Raw genomic sequence first — 14,307 nt, forward strand, 5'->3', positions numbered from 1 at the left:
GTGCCTATATGCTTTTTTGTGTGTGACATCCTGGAAATAATGTTTTATGGTTGTTGGGTTTTTTTTTTTTTCTCCTGCTAGAGATGTTCATGGAGGTTTTGCACTTTGCAGTGTCTCACTCCTTATTCAAATAGACAAATGTGGGTGCTTTTCATTCTTGAAGACTATAAAGCTTGAATCATACCACAGGTGGGCACTTTTGGTACTTTAGAGCGAAGTGGCCACATTAGTTATCCACCATCATGTAACAAATTACCCAGAAGCTTAGTGGCTTAAAACAACAAATGTTTCTTATCTCACAGTTGCTGAGAGTCAGGAGTCCAGGCATGGTTGAATTGGGTCTTCTGTCTCAGGGCTGTGGGCTGTAATCGTGGTGTTAGCCGGGGAAAGATCCATTTCTAAGCCCACTCATGGTTGTTGGCAGATTCTTCATGGGTTGTTGGTAGATTCTTCATGGGTTGTTGGACTGAGGGCTTTAGTTCCTTGATGGCTGTTAGCTGCCTTCACTTCCATGCCAAGTGGGCCGTTCCAGAAAAGGGCAGCTCACAACATGGCAACTTACCTGATGAGAGCTAGTATAGCAGGCTGAGAAAAGCCAGAAAGAGAAAGTGCAAGACAGAAATGACAGCTTTTAAACTGAATATTGAAGTGCCATTCTATCATTTTCCCATATTTTATTTTTAAGAAGGAAGTCACTCGACTTATTTCATATTCAAGGGGATAGGGTGTGACTACCAGGAGGCAGGAATCACTGGCAACTATTTAGGAAGCAGTTTATCACACTGGATCTATCACAATGTCCTTCCAGACACTGTAGCATCCTCCCAGGATAACTTCTTGCTTGCTTCTTTCTTTGCTAAGGAAATTGTTTACTTTTGGGTTTACTTCCTAAATTCAAGAAAAATATAGGGATCTTCAAATTTCACTTGTGTTCTCGGAAGGAAGGAGAAAGGAGATAATGGCTTCCATGGCAGTAGTTATATTGTTGAACACTGATGTGGGGCCCTGTGTCTCCAAACTGCTTTTGAAAGGATCCTTCTAATTCCATTCAGTAGCATTAGATCCCCATATATCTATCCCTTGCTTAACACACTTAATGTGTTCCAGAATTAGCTTGCAAGGCACAAAGGCATTAAGCTAAAAGGCTATTAACATAAAAATATTGTGGGTAAAAGTGCTATATGAATTGTCTCTAGCAAATTTCATACAAAAGATACATTTGCTGTAAAATACGAAGCAGCAAAGATAATGGCTGTGCCCTTCTTTAATTTTTCAAGCACTCCAGGGGGTGGTTGGAAATGTGAGCATTTGCGACTGGCCCAGTGGCTGGTGGGTGGGAGGGTTTGCTACTAGCATTTACTGTACTAATATTTACTAGGCCAGGGATACCCAATGTCCCACCAAGCCCAGCATAAGACTACCCCACCCTCAGTGCTGCGCTCCCCGACCTCACTGTTCATCTGCCTCCTCGCCTCTTGTTTCAGAATCATTTTTTCATCGATTTATTATCTGTGAAACCAGCTATATTTTTAAATCTATTTTCACAGGGATTGCCTAAACAGGCTCTAACATGTATCCCCCAATAAAGAGCACTTACAAGCTTAAGAAAAAGAATTTCAGAAGCAATGACCAAGAATGGTCCCTGATTGTGTGTTTTGCCAGAAAAGATCACACGCAGGTGAGTGGAAAAGGGAAAAAATACTGCACAGACTTGAGACAAACACTTAATTCTTCTGTTATTAAACACACAAATGCACATATGCAGATATACATTCCCTCACCTTAACCAGGGGAGGATTGTATCTACATCACGGGTGGGGGAACCCAGTTCACAAAGATGAGGCATTTGGCCCGCAGTCACATAGCAAGATTTGGCAACAAAGCCTATTGTCTCACGTGGTTCTCTGGGCACTGGCAGACACAATTTCTAGGATACTGTTTTTTAAATCTTTGTGGCTGCCATCACATAGACCAGTGACAATTTAATGAAGTAAGCTTAAATTCTAGAAGAAGTTTATAACTTTCAAAAGTAAAAATGTTGAAGCAGTACTTAGAGTACAAAAAACTTACCCATGTTTATATTCAGTTGAAAGCACACAACAAGTTTGAGAACTTGAACAACTCCTATTTCTTACCATTGGATTTCCTAAGAATTACAAAATCTAAGCTCAGATCTTAATGACAAGAAGTTGCCAACCATATAAAGATCAGAGGAGAGGGAACAGTCAGTGCCAACACCCAAAGGCAGAAATGAGCTTGGCATATTCCAGGAACAGATATGGGGGCAGCATGGCTGGAGACTTGTAGAGATCAGAGATCAATCTGAGGCCAGACCTTATTAAATTTTATGAGCCAGAAGCAGTAGTTTCTATTTTATTCTGAATGTGATAAAAATCCACTGGAGATTTTTAAACAGAAAGATGGCTGTGGTCCTATTTCGTTTTTAAAAGATCACCCTGGCTGCTGTAGGGAGGTAAGAAAGGAACCCCACTGACCAGTTCAGTGGCCACTGCAGTAGTATAGACAAACATGGTGGCTTGCGTTGGTGTGGCAACAAGGGAAATGGAGAGAATTTGGCCATCTTGGAGTATCCTTGAAAGTAGAGTTGGCTGAACTTGCTGATGGTTTGATGTCAAGTAAATAGAGTTTGGCAGAGAGGCAGGGGCTGAGGTCATATGAAATTCTAGATGACCATGGGAGCTTTCCTTAGGAGTAGTAGAGAGAGAAGAGTGCTGAGTCATGGACACACCAACATTTAGAGGTCAGGAAGAGGAGAGGACTTAGCAGCGACCATCAAGAAGGAGTGGCCAGTGAGGAAGGAGGAAACATAAGAGAACAAGGGATCTCTGAAACCTGGGAGATAATTTTATGGAAAAAGGAGTTTCAGTCATATCTACTGTCTCAATAGCTTCTGGGAGGTCAAATAAGGTATAATAGAGTGACACTGGATTTAGCTTACGCAAAATTTATTAGTGACCTTTGCAAGAGCAGATGTATCAGATTGGTGGGGACAATAATCCAGGGGATAGGATGAGAGGACAGAAAGAAAGAGAAGCTGGAGACAAAAAGAAGAGGCAGCTCTGGAAACTAGAGAGAGTATTTGTTTTTTAAGATAGGAGATGCTTTATCATATTGATGCTGAGGGAGAGTCTGCGGGAGAGCAGGAAGACAGTTTGAGAAGCAATGGAACGGTAATTTTGGAAGGAACATTTTAGAGCAAAAAAGGAGGATTGCTGAGTACGGCTTAGTACATCTGAGTCTTATGACCATTAAGTTAAATGATCCTCGTCATTCTGGTGGGTTTTTTCATCAGCTGTTTGGGGTAGGCATAGAGTAAGCAAATGGTGGAATTTCAACAGGGATAGAGCTTTGCCAGGTAGGTCCGAGGGGAGCTATGGAACTATGGTGCTTTAAACAGACGTGACCATGTAGATCATGGATTCTAAACTGGGTTGGGTTTTTTTTGTTTGGTTGGTTTTTTTTTAAGATTTTGTTATTTATTCATGAGAAACAGAGAGGCAGAGACACAAGCAGAGGGAGAAGCAGGCTCCCTGCAGGGAACCCGATATGGGACTCCATCCCGGGCCTCCAGGATCATGTCCTGAGCTGAAGGCAGATGCCCAACTGCTGAGCCACCCAGGCATCCCCAAATTCCTCTTTTTAAAGCCACTAAATTCATGCTAATTGGTGACAGCAGTCCTAGGGAATTGATGGAAACCCCACCCAAGCTGTTGTGAGGGTCCCTTTCATTGCTGAGTGGGGTCCATGGTGCGAAGGGCACAGTAGCTTGTTTCATCGTTTGTCTGGTTGTTACAAGAGGGAGGTGAGTGTGAAAAAGTGAAATAGTTACTGCACTGAAGGTCTTGGCAAGCTGGAAGAGTTGCTGAGTTGTAGCACCACAGTGGGTGAGCGAAATATGGGGTGCCCAAGGTCAAGCTTACAGAGGTAGTGCCCCTCTGATGTTGACAAAGTAAAGGAGTGGGTGACTGAAGGAAAAAGCACTGGAGGTGAGGAAGTAAATACTGAGGAGGCTAACATGACAAATGGCTCAAAGTTTGACATAGTATTGGAGCAAAATCGATGAGAAAATTTGACCATTTCCAAGTATCCTTTACTCAGGTGGTTTAAGTAGATGCAGCCTCAGAGCTGATTTATTATCAGACTGAAGTTTGGTTCCAGGATTAGAGTGAAGCTTTTAAAGAAGTAAGAATGATCAAGTACATTTCTGCTCAAACAAACAAAAACCAAGTGAAAACCCCAACCAGACCTTGATTATAATACAATGACAGGTTTTAGGACCATATGCTTTAACCTAAATGTGTTTCTGAGGCACTCCAGAAAACATGACAGATGGTTAAGAGCTGTAGAATGAAAGGAGTGTGTGGGTCAGACAAACATCTTAGGGATAACAATGACACACTGACTACTTCCCAGTGGGCCTTCCCTGGAAGACAAAAGACTAAAATCATTGGGATCCTGTCTTGCTTTCTTAAGTGAAAGTAATTTGCCTTAAAATATTCACTTTTCTGAAAATCTTAATTTTTTAACTAAAAAGAAAGAAAGCTAATTTGGGTTTACAGTTCCCTTTTGAATTTCTTTTTTTAGAAGTGATTTCCCCATTTTTAAGTCCATGCCATGCTTCTATTTTACTTGGCTTTTCAGTCTTGAGTTTACCCCTTGCTATTTCATCATTACTTAAAATCTATGAAAATTTTGTTAGAAGAATGTTACCTAATGATTGATTTTCCACTTAACTTCATTCACAAGGGTCTATCCATTAGCATGTAAATTTTGATTCGGCTGCTGGGCCAGTTTCATTTTGGCATCAGTGCTAACAAAGCTGATAAAGGGTTCAGTTGGTACCATCTGGGAGTTGGCTTTGTAATGTCACAGCTGACACTAGAAATTAGATTGAGAAAACTAATTAATTTCCCACAATATATTTTAGATATGGAAAAAGAAAAGCTTTTCAGGGTGCTAACAATATTTCTAGAGATAAGAACATATTTTTCTAACAATACTTCATAGAGATAAGAAATATTTTCTACTGTATATTAATGATCCATCCTCATTTTTCTTGCTGCCAGCCTCATGATCTGATAGTGACCTGGATCGGGAACAGAAGATGTTCTTATTAAGCTGTTGGTTGTGACTAGAACACTAAATAAAAATCATCTTATTGAATTAGTCAAGCAATTTTTTCAATTGGAGGGAAGAATAAAAATTGCCTATACTCACTGCATGCTTATTGTGTGCCAGGCGCTGTTGTGAGTGCTTTACATGTATCAACCCATTTCATCCTTGCAAGGACCCTACAAGGTAGATGTTATTTATTAGTACTTGCCAAAATACACAGTAACCAGTTGCAGATCTGGGATTCAAACCTAGTCAGGTGACTCTAGAGTTCATAATCCTACTGTGCTATCTATTTTGGGAAGAAAACAAACTGCTAATGCCAATTTTTCTTTTCTTAACCTTTTTTTTTTTTCAATACTATGTCTTCTATGACTGTAAATACTCATATGCAACAGAGGGTTGGTAAACTATAGTCCGTGGTCCAAAACCAGCAGCCACTTTTTTTTTCCAATAGCAGCTTTATTGAAATATAACTGATATACCATAAAATCCACCCTTCTAAGGTATAACATTCAATAGTTTTTAGTGATTTCAAAATGATACATAACCGGCATCATTATCTAATTCCGGTAAATTTGCACCACCCAAAAAAGAAACCCCATATCCATTAATAGTCATTCCCCATTTCCCTCCTTCTCCTCTTCCCTTGCAACCATTTATCTACTTCCTATCTTTATGAATTTGTCTGTTCTGGACATTCCTTTAAAAATGAAATAATACAATATATGGCCTTGTGACTGGCTTCTTAGCATGAAGTTTTCAAGGTTTATCCATGTTTTTGCATGTATCATTACTTCATTCCTTTTTATAGCCAAATAATACTTGTTATGGATATACTGATGACATTTGAGTTGTTTCTGTTTTTGAGCTATATGAATAATGCTGCTATGAACATTTGTATACAGATTTTTGTGTTTTAGTTTTCTTATGTATAGACCCAGAAGTGAAATTTCTGATGTTGCTGGGTAACTCTAGATTTATATTTTGAGGAACTGCCAAAATATTTCACAGCAACTACCAAACATTCCAATCAGCAATATATGAGAGTCTTGATATCTCCATATCCTTGCCAATACTTCTTATTCCCCATTTACTTTTATTATGGCCATCCTAGTGGATGTGAAGTGATATCTCACTGTGGTTTGATTTGCATTTCTGGTTCATGACTAAGGATGTTGAGCATTCCTTGTGCTTATTGGTTATTTATAAATCTTTGGAGAAATGTCTGTTCAATCTTTTGCCCATTTTAAAGTTGTCATTTTTTTAATTGTTGAGTTGTAAAAGTTCTTTACATATCCTGGATACAAGTCCCTTATCAGATATAGGATTTGCAAATATTTTCTCCCATTCTACTGGTTGGTTTTTTTACTTTCTTTTTTTTTTTTTTTTAAGATTTATGTATTTATTTATGATAGAGAGAGAGAGAGAGACAGGCAAAGACACAAGAGGAGGGAGAAGCAGGCTCTGTGCCGGGAGCCCAGGACTCCAGGATCACGCCCTAAGCCAAAGGCAGGCACTAAACCACTGAGCCACTCAGGGATCCCCGGTTTTTTCACTTTCTTGATAGTGTCCTTTGAGACACCAAAGTTGTGCTTTTGGTGTCATATCTAAAGAAAACCACAGCCTAATTCAAAGTTTAAAGATCTATTCTTATGTTTTCTTTTAAGAGTTTTATAGGTAAAGAGTACAGTCCATTAAGTATCTGACTCTCAATTTCCGTTCAGGTTCTGATTTCATGGTCTTGAGATGGAGCCCTGCATTGGGCTCTGCTCAGCATGAAGTCTGCTTGAGATTCTCTCTCTCTCCCTCTGCCCCCACCTCACTCACACACACACTCTCTCTCTCTAAAATAAAAAAATCTTTTTAAAAAAAGTTTTATTGGTATAGGTCTTACATCTAGAATCTGTAAGTCAATTTGAGGAGTATTGCCAAATTTACTATATTAACTTTTCTGGTCCATGAACATGGAATGTCTTTCCAGTTATTTACGTCTGTCTTTTGGCAATGTTTGGTAGTTTTCACTGCAGATTTTACAATTCTTTTGTTAAATTTATTCTTAAGTATTTTATACCATTTGCTGCTATTGTTAGGGGAATTGTTTTCTTAACTCATTTTCAGATTTTTCATTGCTAATGTATAGAAATATAGTTGATTTCTAAAACTTGATCTTTTATCCTATAACCTTGCTGAACTCATTTATTTAATGGATTCCTTAGGATTTTCTATATATAATATCATGTCATCTTAAAATGGAGATAGTTCACTTCCTCTTTTTCAATCTGGACACTTTTTATTACTTTTTCTTGCCTAATTGCACTGGCTAGAAGCACCAATATAATGTTGAATAGAAGTGGTGAGAGTGGACATCATTATATTGTTCCTGAACTTAGGGGATAAGAATCCACTCTTTCATTATTTTTTTTCAGTCTTCCATTATTAATTATGATATTAGTTGTGGATTTTTCACAGATACCCTTATCAATTTGAGGAAGTTTCCTTCTATTTCTAGTTTGTTGAATTTTTTAAATTATGACAGGGGGTTGTTGGATTTTGCCAAATGCTTTTCTACATCTTTTGAGATGACCAATCATGTGGTTTTGTCTTTTGTCCTTTATTCTATTAATATGATATATTACATTGATTTTTTTATGTTGATCAATTTGGATACCTGGGATAAATCTCACTTGGTAATGGTGTACAATCCTTTTTATATATTGTTGGATTCTGTTTCTCCCTGTCTAATCTTGGGAGGGGGAGGTAGGGATCCAAGGCCTCTGGTTTCATTAGTTATTGGATTTCCCTGATCACATCCCCCATAATGCCTGTAGAATTCCTGATTTTCCCTGGGAAGCCAGAGGGGAAATGTCAAAGAATGCCTAGCTTGAGATCAAAGCCAACTCCACTGGCAGGGCAGCCTGAGTGGCTCAGCAGTTTAGCGCTGCCTTCAGCCCAGGGCGTGATCCTGGAAACCGGGGATCAAGTCCCACGTCGGGCTCCCTACATGGAGCCTGCTTCTCCCTCTGCCTGTGTCTCTGCCTCTCTCTCTCTCTCTCTCTCTCTCATGAATAAATAAATTAAATCTTTAAAAAAATAATAAAAGAAAAAAGCCAACTCCACACTGTAGGAAATCTGAGGGTGAATCACCACCCATTCCCTTTATTTCACTTCTCACCTGTGCAACTTCTATTTACAATAGAATGCACAGATAAAAGTTTAACATCTATAATATAATCAAAACTTTTATAAATTGATCATAAAAGTAAGAAAACACAATTTAAAATAGGAAAGATAATATAAATCAATAATTCACAAAAAAGAAGTTAAGTAGGGGATCCCTGGGTGGCGCAGTGGTTTAGAACCTGCCTTTGGCCCAGGGCACGATCCTGGACACCGGGTATCGAATCCCATGTCGGGCTCCCTGCATGGAGCCTGCTTCTTCCTCTGCCTATGTCTCTGCCTCTCTCTCTCTCTCTCTCTCTCTCTCTGTGATGACTATCATAAATAAATAAAATTTAAAAAAAAGACTTATTAAAAAAAGAAGTTAAGTATTTCATAAGTATATATTTTTAAATCTCAACATCACTAGTAATTAGGGAAATCCAAGTTAAAGCAAGTGGTATATTGTTTTTTACTCAGAATATTGACAAATTTTTAAAAAAATAGTGATACCATATAGTGCAAGCCAAAAAACAGGAATTCTCCTACAGTGATAGTGGGTATGGGAATTGCTAGTACAATACTGTGTTTTATCAAATCTAAGATGGCAATTGTAAGATTGTCTCCTCCATTTAGGCTGCTATAACAAAAATAGCATAGACTGGGTGGCTTGGACAACAAACCTTTATTTCTCAGTTTTGGAGCAGGGAATTGCAAGAAAAGGTACCATAAAATTAGGTGTCTGGTAATAGCCTGTTTTCTGTATCATAGACAGCCATCTTCTCTGTATCCTCACATGGTGGAAGAGGTAGGAGAGCTCTCAGGGGTCTCTTTTGACAGCTCCACCCACATGACCTAGTCACCTCCCAAAGGCTCCACTTCCTAACACCATCACATTGGGGATTAGGCTGCAACATATATATTTTGGAGAGATACAAACATTCGGTCTATAGCAAAAATGTACCATTATTTTCTCAAACAAAGAAAAAACTACCAATTAAACAATAATTCAATACTTTCTTCTCTTTGATTATAAGATGCATCCCAACTTTAGGGACATTAAATGTGAATGATAAAATATGGGATATGATAATATCCATTAAAATTAGAATTACACATACCCTTTCACCAAGCAATCTTATTTTGGGGAATCAATTCTGTAGAAATAAAATTACAGTTAAGCAAGGGTGATATTTGAAATATTTAAGAGCCAATATTGGCACAGATACCTACCAATCAGAACTAATCAAAATAGATACCTCTAATATTTAATATATAATAGGCCTACCTCTAATATTCTCAGATCTTGAGCAAGAGTATAAATGGAGGCTTTTTACCAGATATTTAAATACCTAAAAGTGAGGGGGAAAAAACAAGCTAAATAACCAGTAAGTAAAATATGTTTTATCATGATACTTGACAAATATGCCTTTATGACAATCTAGAAGAACTGGTTCATATGTAAAATTATTGCCCTCCTTGGAGTTCTGAGTCAGACCATAGTAGCACAGGGAAGGTTGCCTCCCATCTTCAATCTAGGGCTCATGACTCACTGCAGTTTCTTCCTACCCTAAGCCTGATTCTTCACTGAGAGGAGTCTTGAATACACATATGGACACCCTAGCCTGCATGGCCAAGCTCTGTTTATACACTCAGCCCCTTGGATACACTCAGGCCTATGGGTGTTTGCAGTGGTGGCATAAATTACCTCAAGAGGATGGACCTAGGAAAATAACCTATGTAACCCTGTTATTAGGATCAAGACTTTTGAGTAGGGAATTTCAGCATCTTGGATATGGAAATAGTCTAATAGAAGGTTATGCAGTCAAATGTTCTACCACTGAGCTATACCCCCAAGTCTAATAGAAGGTTATGGATTACAACTGGGCACATCCCTGTCGGCCCATGAACTCCTTGCCCCATGGGGAGGAACACAACTGAAGGAGGACCAGAGCAATTGCCTTCTGGTATGGGGCACAGGTCTAAGGATAATACTGCTGGCTGGTATACTTTCCTGGCAACTACAAGCTGAATATTAGTCCTTCAGAAAAGCAGTGACATAAATGCCAAAATGCTTATTGCATTTTATTCTTAACTAATATCTACATCCAATGTGGGGCTCGAACTTATAACACTGAGATCAAGAGTTTCATGTCCTGGGATCCCTGGGTGGCGCAGCAGTTTAGCGCCTGCCTTTGGCCCAGGGCGCGATCCTGGAGACCCGGGATCGAATCCCACGTCGGGCTCCCGGTGCATGGAGCCTGCTTCTCCCTCTGCCTATGTCTCTGCCTCTCTCTCTCACTGTGTGCCTATCATAAATAAATAAAAAAAAAAAAAAAAAAAAAGAGTTTCATGTCCTATCAGCTGAGCCAACCAGGCACCTTGATGATTGCATTTTTTGATAGTGGGAAAGAAAAAAGGCAATTTGAATGTCATTTTGTTATATCCCTACTATGGAATAATATAAAGCTATTAAAAATAATAAATATGGTTAAGCAGTATCAGGTAAGGTTAAAAAAAAGCAAGTTTCAGTGAAATGTTTATGGTTACAATCCCAACCATCAATGAAAAATCTGTATGTATGCTTATAGGTGTCTAACTGCTGCATGATTGTGGACAAAGCTGTGACAGGACTTACCCTACTATATTCAGGGAGGAAGGTGTAAGGGTGTGGTGAAATTGTAGTGGGAAATGGGAAATTAGAAATGGGAAAATGTGCCTGGCATCATCTTAAGTGAAAATATAAAATGTAGAATATAAAATTGTTTCATATCACAAACATAGATTAGAAATTTAATGTTTATGAAAAGGCTAGAATGTAACATAGACAAATTAAAACATTGATTTAATTATGCAACAGAATTATGGGAAACTTTTGTTCTGAATTTAGGTCACGTTTATGTTTATTGTTTTTGCAATAAAACTTCTAAAAAGAAAAGAGGCTGGAATACATAAATGGGAACCTGGGAGGTAAATCAGCCGTTCCGTTTAGTGATAAGTTAATACCATTCATTAGAATTAGCTCCAAGCTCCATAGTTAGAGAGAAATGAGGAAAACTTGGAGATGCTCCAGTAAAAACCACAGATATATTAAGAATTGAAGAACACATCCTTTTTGGAAGAGTAAAAAGAGCTGAACTTAAATAGTTTAAAGTTTCCATGAACTGTAAAATATGGAGATTTGAGTCAATAATTTCTCACATCCTTCCAGCTCTAACAATTTTTTTGTTCTTAGAGTAGATCTGTTAGTCAACAAAGTAGCTGCCAACTGCCTGCAGCAAGTGAAGGAGAGAACTAGGTATTTGCATGTGCAGGAAATAAACATGATTGGAGGCTGGGTGTGTCATTGATCCTTCCACCAGAAGAATTTCATCCAGAAGAGATTAAGATGTGCTCTTTCTCCTCTGAGCAAGAAAATAAATGGGATTTAGCTGCAGCATGACAAATTCCGGATTATCAAAAATTACTGGAAAAAATGTCAAGTTAACATAGAAGTGGTTGATACGAGACTGATTGTAAAGGCCCTTTACTGGAGACTTTCAAAATTAAGGTTGTCACTCATCATTACGGGACGGTGTCAGAGGGATGTCAGTTGGCAATGTGCTCCATAGTTCAGAAGAACTCTTTCAAGCTGCATATAAAGCTATCTCCACCAGCTTGTTGTTTCATAGATACTCAAAGACATTTCCTCTCTCCTTTGAACAACCCACAGCTATTATATTCAACAGCATCAAAATTCATCCTGTGTCCCCACACTGAAAAACCAGACGGACATCCTAGGTTTCTCCTTCTCCTTTGCTTATAATTATCCAATGGGTTATGAAGTCCTGTTCCTTCTGCGACTTTTTTTTCCTCTTTTTTTAGAGTAAGCTCCATACTGGGCGCGGAGGCCAATGTGGAGCTTGAACTCACAACCCTGAGATCAAGGCCCTGAGATTTAGAGTCAGATGCTCAACCATCTGAGCCACCCAGGCACCCCTCCTTCTGTGCCTTTTTTTTTTTTTAATTTTTTATGATAGTCACACACAGAGAGAGAGAGAGAGAGAGAGAGGCAGAGACACAGGCAGAGGGAGAAGCAGGCTCCATGCACCGGGAGCCCGACGTGGGATTCGATCCCGGGTCTCCAGGATCGCGCCCTGGGCCAAAGGCAGGCGCTAAAGATCCCCCTCTTCTGTGCCTTTAAAATGTCTTTTGGATCAATTTCCTCATTTCCGGGTTCCCTGGGTGGCGCAGCGGTTTGGCGCCTGCCTTTGGCCCAGGGCGCGATCCTGGAGACCCGGGATCGAATCCCACGTTGGGCTCCCCGTGCATGGAGCCTGCTTCTCCCTCTGCCTGTGTCTCTGTCTCTCTCTCTCTCTCTGTGACTATCATAAATAAATAAATTTTAAAAAATTTCCTCATTTCCTATACATTACTCCTGTTTCAGACCCTCATCCTAGGACACCTAGGTTACTGCAATTGGCACCCTGATAATCTCCTTGCCTACAGTCTTATCCTGCTTCAATCTTTTTTAAAAATTGCTGGAAAAATCTGTATGCTTTAAAAGTCAAGCCCTTTGGCCTGCAAAACTCACTCATCTCTTCATCTTCATTTCCCATGCCTTGTACCACTCACCCATGCTAAACTATAGATATTTTGGGAAGGACTGAAGTCCTTCTCCTCACACATATTGCAGGCTTTATATGTGTTAGTCTTACTCCCTGGAACCACCTCCCCTTTTATGTCTATTGAACTCAACTCTCCAAACCTAGGTCAAATGTCACTTCTTCTCAGGTGTTTCCTAAAGTTTTACCTAAAACAAAACAAAAAAAAGGGCAGAAATAATTGTTTCTTCCTCCATGTTTCAAAGGTGCCATGCATATGCCTGTAGCAGTGGTGATTATATCACTTATTGTAATTATTTGATTATATGTGTGATGAAGATGAAATATCCTTGTGTCTATGCTCCTCAATCCCCATCTCCTCCCTGTCACAAGCCAAAGGACAGTTGGGGTTGGCCTAATTCTGGATCTGTTCTAAGTGGTTTAAAAACAGGCATGAAAAGAGTTTGGGACTGATGTGGGAAACAATGACAGAAGAGAAATTATTAAATTTCCTTACTACCTACAGCCCATTGACAAGTCCTTGAAATAGGCAGTGACATTCCCCTAGGGATTCAACTGGCTCAATGTTAATACTTTGCTAAGGGCAATGGATAGTCTTAGCCCAACCCCCAGGATTCTGTAAGTCCTCTTTATTTTTATTTTATTTTATTTTTAGTCCTCTTTAACATATAAAGATTCCTTTAGAAATTTCCTTTATCATTAAACCCCCAAGATACACATTGGCAATCCTCCCCTAAGCATAGGACCCACCAATATACATCTGAAGGGTCTCATGTCTAAGGTTTTATTAGATTGTAATAAATGACCTTTTCCCAACAATAGCTAGTCCTCTCAAGGTCCTGGAAACCTTGCTTCCAAAATTCCTTAGAGACTTATGCTCTCCCTAACACCCTCCCAACTTGAAAGTATATAATGGGTCCCTCCCCGTGACCCCACTGCAGCTCTTTCTGCCCACAGGTCCTGTCCCCATCTTTAATAAAATCACCTTTTTGGACCAAAGATGTTTCAAGAATTCTTTCTTGGCTATCAACTTCAAACCCTAATGTCTTTTCCTACATCAGGAGGATTAACATATGAGAGCCTCTGGGTAATCCAAATCTCTAAATATGGGGAATCGAATTGGGACTTGTTTAATATTCTTTGAGAAACAAACAAATATGAAATATATCTTTAAGTACTTCTTGGAAACTAGACTGTTTCCCACACAGAGATAGGCCTCATAGAACCCTGGCATTTATTTTGGTCACACATAGGTCTGTTGCCTCCTTTCCTACTCCATGTCTATTTCTCCAGTACCTCAGACAGTACCTGCATGACCCGATAAATGGATGTGTGAGTGTGTTAGGGTACGTCATATTTGGCCCCTTCCAATAAAATAGCCCAGTTTTCCAAATTAACATTAATGACTATT

At 39.2% G+C, this 14,307-nt stretch overlaps 1 long non-coding RNA gene across 1 annotated transcript in view; it reads right to left on the bottom strand.

Annotated features, from left to right (window-relative positions):
* Positions 1–5,238: 5,238 nt before the first annotated feature.
* The window catches only part of LOC140595859 (uncharacterized), a 39,353-nt gene continuing 30,284 nt past the window's right edge, over positions 5,239–14,307 (bottom strand). The window contains exon 4 of the long non-coding RNA XR_011997789.1: positions 5,239–5,312. This is a non-coding gene — a long non-coding RNA (uncharacterized lncRNA). The remainder of the gene's footprint in view (positions 5,313–14,307) is intronic.

This window comes from Vulpes vulpes, chromosome 16 (assembly GCF_048418805.1).
Source record: "Vulpes vulpes isolate BD-2025 chromosome 16, VulVul3, whole genome shotgun sequence".
Classification (NCBI taxonomy): Eukaryota; Metazoa; Chordata; class Mammalia; order Carnivora; family Canidae; genus Vulpes; species Vulpes vulpes.